Source organism: Brienomyrus brachyistius, chromosome 20, assembly GCF_023856365.1.
Source record: "Brienomyrus brachyistius isolate T26 chromosome 20, BBRACH_0.4, whole genome shotgun sequence".
Lineage (NCBI taxonomy): Eukaryota > Metazoa > Chordata > Actinopteri > Osteoglossiformes > Mormyridae > Brienomyrus > Brienomyrus brachyistius.
Window position 1 is genome coordinate 1,700,311 of NC_064552.1, and position 5,305 is coordinate 1,705,615.

The following is a 5,305-nucleotide window of genomic DNA, read 5'->3' on the forward strand; positions in this document are numbered from 1 at the left end:
ATACAAGCTTTCACCATTAGGCCCATGGGAAAGGTCCTTAAATGCACCAGGAACTCTCCATACAAGCTTTCACCATCAGGCCCCTGGAAAAGGTCCTTAAATGCACCAGGAACTCTCCATACAAGCTTTCACCATTAGGCCCATGGGAAAGGTCCTTAAATGCACCAGGAACTCTCCATACAAGCTTTCACCATCAGGCCCCTGGGAAAGGTCCTTAAATGCACCAGGAACTCTCCATACAAGCCTTCTCAGCTATATGTCACTTTGGACCAGCATCTGCTAAATACCATAGGAAATTCTATTCCTGCCTGCCGGCAAGATCATTGAAAGCAGGTCAGAGATAGACAGGTACAGAAAGAAGATGCCAGATGTATAAGATGGAATCAGGGAGAAATAACATCATGCACAATGGATAATCAGAAAAAGACAACAAATACCACAAGTGTCACGCCCAGCTCGTACGCTCCTCGTGTGGGCCACGCCCCCTGATTATCCACGTGTGTGCCACGCCCCCTGATTATCCACGTGTGGGCCACGCCCCCTGATTATCCTCGTGTGGGCCACGCCCCCTGATTATCCACGTGTGTGCCACGCCCCCTGATTATCCTCGTGTGGGCCACGCCCCCTGATTATCCTCATGTGTGCCACGCCCCCCGATTATCCTCGTGTGGGCCACGCCCCCTGATTATCCTCATGTGTGCCACGCCCCCTGATTATCCTCATGTGTGCCACGCCCCCTGATTATCCTCGTGTGTGCCACGCCCCCTGATTATCCACGTGTGCTTCCCTGATCGTACCCAGCTGTGTCTGATTATGTTTGCCCAGTCTTGTGTATTTCAGTCCGTGTCTCGCGTTGGTTCCTTGTTCGTCATTGATGTTGGTCGATGTCTGATGTCTCCTAGTCCTGTACCTGAAATAAATCCCAGTATTTCGCCTGTCTGCCTGCTCCTTGCCCGCCTGCCCGAGCGATTACCCGCTCTCGCATCCAGCGATCGTGACAACAAGAAGGTCAACTTCTTTTATTAAATACAAAAAGCCTTTTATTGTGCCGACCACGGAAGCATAAACGATGGGATGTCCTGGAATGTTCTGCGTGTACCTGCACATCTTATTGTCCATATGAAGAAATTCTACAAGAAACCACAATCAGCATGCAATATACACCCTTGTGCAAATTAATTGAAACAAGCTGTTACCTCTATATGCAGACAGACTGACCACCGTTAAGACAGACATCACAGTTATATTAATTTTTATTTGCCTTGGGTACGGATTTAGGACCCGGGACACTGATAAAAATTGTATGGGAATAACCCAGAATGGGGTGCCAATCCCACAGTGGTGTAGTGGTCTGCACTACTGCCTCACAGCCAGAAGGTTCAATCCTGGGTCCTTTCTGTGTGGAGTTCGCATGCTCTCCCCATGTTCGCGTGGGTTTTCGCCAGGGACTCCGGTTTCCTCCCACAGTCCAAAAGTGTGCAGGGTAGGCTGACTGGGGTGTCGAAATGGGCCCTGTGGTTTGGTGGGTGTGGCTGTGTGAGTGTGGGTGTGGCTGTGTGAGTGTGGGTGTGGCTGTGTGGGTATTGATGTGTGGGTGTGGCTGTGTGAGTGTGGGTGTGGCTGTGTGGGTATGGATGTGTGGGTGTGGCTGTGTGAGTGTGGGTGTGGCTGTGTGAGTGTGGGTGTGTGAATGTGGGTGTGGTTGTGTGAGTGTGGGTGTAGCTGTGTGAGTGTGGGTGTGGCTGTACTGTGTTGGCGCCCGTCCAGGATTGGTTCCTGTCTGCACCCATTGTTCCCGGAATAACCTCCGGGCCCCTCGCGACCCCAGTGGGGATTAAGCGGTTATGATAATGGACGGCTGGATGTGGTGCCAATCCATAACAGAGTAGCCACACCATTCATGCCTTTGGGGAATTTGGCGACTCCAATTAACCTTAGCATGATATCGGACTATGGGGGGGAACCAGAGAACCCGGAGGAAACCCCATGACAACACGGGAAGGCCCAACCCTCAGAGCATTTACCTGAAACATACATGGAAGGCTGAAGCACAGTGATAGCACCGAGCTCAAAACCCTACCTAAGCAGGCCTGCCAGTCTGTGGGCACAGTGCCTCCTCTGTCCATCCACCCAGTCACAACACCCAGCTCTAGCCCCACCCGAGCAGGCCTGCCAGTCTCTGGGCACAGTGCCTCCTCTGTCCATCCACCCAGTCACACCACCCAGCTCTAGCCCCACCCGAGCAGGCCTGCCAGTCTCTGGGCACAGTGCCTCCTCTGTCCATCCACTCAGTCACACCACCCAGGTCTAACCCCACTCGAGCAGGCCTGCCAGTCTGTGGGCACAGTGCCTCCACTGTCCATCCAGCCAGTCACACCACCCAGCTCTAGCCCCACCCGAGCATGCCTGCCAGTCTCTGGGCACAGTGCCTCCTCTGTCCATCCACCCAGTCACACCACCCAGCTCTAGCCCCACCCGAGCAGGCCTGCCAGTCTCTGGGCACAGTGCCTCCTCTGTCCATCCACTCAGTCACACCACCCAGGTCTAACCCCACTCGAGCAGGCCTGCCAGTCTGTGGGCACAGTGCCTCCACTGTCCATCCAGCCAGTCACACCACCCAGCTCTAACCGCACCCAAGCAGGCCTGCAAGTCTTGTGTTTTATATCCCCCAAAATAAATGTGTATTTATTAGCTTAAGTCGCAAATAGCTTCTTATATTATATATGTACGTCATTGGCCCCAACCTCGTAAAGACTTGTCCCCTCTGTCCATTCATCCCTAACAATGCCCCTGGAAATTTCTAATGTAAATATCTAAGTTTAACAAGAAATCTTATTGCTATGGTGCCAAGGTATAGTCCGAATTATAACTAAATGCTCGCTGAAAACACCTAACATGCTCATTTTATTACTTATAAGTACTACATAAGTCTCATTCTGTCCTGAGTATCTCAAATGTAAACGTCATTAACTTCATTATAGCAAATCACACTCAAATAAACGGCTTTCTTGCATGAAACGTGTCAGCTGCTTGTTGCCACAAGAGGGCGCCGTAGGGAAAAAAAAGACGGATTTCTACACAAAACATGATTGTTTGTGAAATGCGAGTAGTTCTGTTCTTTGGGAGCAGGAAATGAAACACTGAATACATACGTCATAAAGTATTGTGAAATGTGATGATAGGTAACTCTATGTTAACATGTTGGAATTCTCTTTGGGATTTTATGGGCAGTGTTCATATGACAAAACAGAGCATCATTTACTATTTTATTACTGATTACTGTTTAGTTTAGTTGCTTTCAGATTTGTGAATAGCTCTTGAACCATAAACAGAAGAATGGACGGGCCCAGATTAAGACTGAGGTGGTGATTTGATTGTTGTTTGGGGTGTATCTTTTGTATTATTTCAGTTTGGTTCTAGCTCACCGGACCGCACCAGTACCGGCAGCTGTAGCTGAGGCACCAGAGCCGCGGAATGTGGCGTTTCACAGGACAGCACCATGACTCACTCTGCTGTTCTGTCACCTCACAGCTCTGGGGCTGTGAACCCAACCCCAACTTTGCCTGCAGGTGAGTGCAAGCACGGACATTTCCCACCAATGGCACGCCTCTGCCGGGATTTACTCCAATGGGCCAGAGTCCTGACTGGCTGAGCGCTTATTGAAAATGGATGCGAAGCGGGTGCATGTGAGTCATGCTTCCGGTTTTGGTCGTGTGAAAGACTTTCACAGAGGCTGCTTGTGACATCACATCACTGTCTGAGATGATTATCGTCACATCACCTTTCTAGAAGAAATTCAGTCTTTCACCTGTCTTTGGACGTTTAGTTAGGATGCTTTTACTCTGTAATCAGAATTGTTACTCTCCACTACACTGTTTCATAGTATCTCTCAGCACCTGCAGTTAAATACACAGATATGTATGACTGGAAACTTCTCTGCATTCCTCCTTAGAAACCTACTAAAGACTATGCTTTCATTCAGGGCACTGGGTAGGTCGTGGCACATTTTAAAGAGACTTTTGTTAATGTGGACAAATATGGTCTTAGGCTGTTACTATAGCAACACCGTAGACGAGCGAGTCCGACAGGTTTGTCAGGATGATGAATGATTTAGCATCGCGAGGTGTGTTACAGAGGGACTGCTCGCTCACTGCTCTGCTACAACCAAGTACAGTGACAGGGTTTCGTCCTGTGTTACGTCTGCCTCAGCAAAAGCAGTTAGATAAGCTTAGCCTAAGTAAACATTTCTCCGTGTCTTCTGAGGGAACAGAGTAAGCCAGAGGTCACATGACCAGTTCAGACTCCTCCACACTGCATAGCAGGTACAGTGCAGTGGTGAGGTAACCTTCAGTCACAATGAGACCCCAATGGGTCTCAGTGCAGCCTTAACTAAAAGACTGTGACATCAATACACTTTTGTTACCAAAGTAAACATAATGAAAAGGCTAATGATCTGCATCAAAATCATTTATGTTGCGGGAAATAGGTCACTGTTTCCTGCAAAGTCTCACAAACTCCAGTGACACTTCTGTGTTTCTCTTTCACAAGGGGGAGAGTGACCTGCAAAACTGGAAATTCACTCATCAAGGCCTTTTGGAAAAATGGCTAGCAGTTTTTCTCCCAAAATCCAGACCATTACTCTGGAACACAAAGCAGAACATAAAATGATAATTTGGTTCTTATGGAGACATAAATGAATGCTATTCATACCCAGATGATACATTATTTGAATGAACAACTCCATGGAACCTGCACGCTACAGAAACATTAGCAATACCATATAATTACATATATTTTATTTGTCTTTTTATAACAACAATACAATAACTTGCATAAATAGGCCTGTATGTTACTGCAGTGTATTTCTACTTTTCGCAGGCCAGGACACCGGGTTTGCGATTCGCATATTCCTACATCCTGCCTACACTTCCTCGTATGCAAAAAACACCGCGGAGGAGAGGGTGTGCTCGGAGTCACACTGTTTCTGGGGTTTAACTCGATTTAACGTAACAGCTTTCCAGAGAAACAGCCGTGAAGAAGCTGTCAAACCGGTGCGGGTTTCACGGTAAAAACAACAGCGCCGACCCGCTGTAATCGGCGATACTCTCTTTATTACCTCCGTATGTAAAATAACCATACAGACACTGATGACATTAAATCATAGATTTAACAACCCAAAACGCCAATGTATGCCATTTAAAATTAGATTCTTGGTAATACTCAGACTTCCAGAAAAGCAAACTAAACAAAAACTACAAAAAATCTAGAGGGCATCGCGCCTTAAGCGCGACAGGGCAGGAGACGG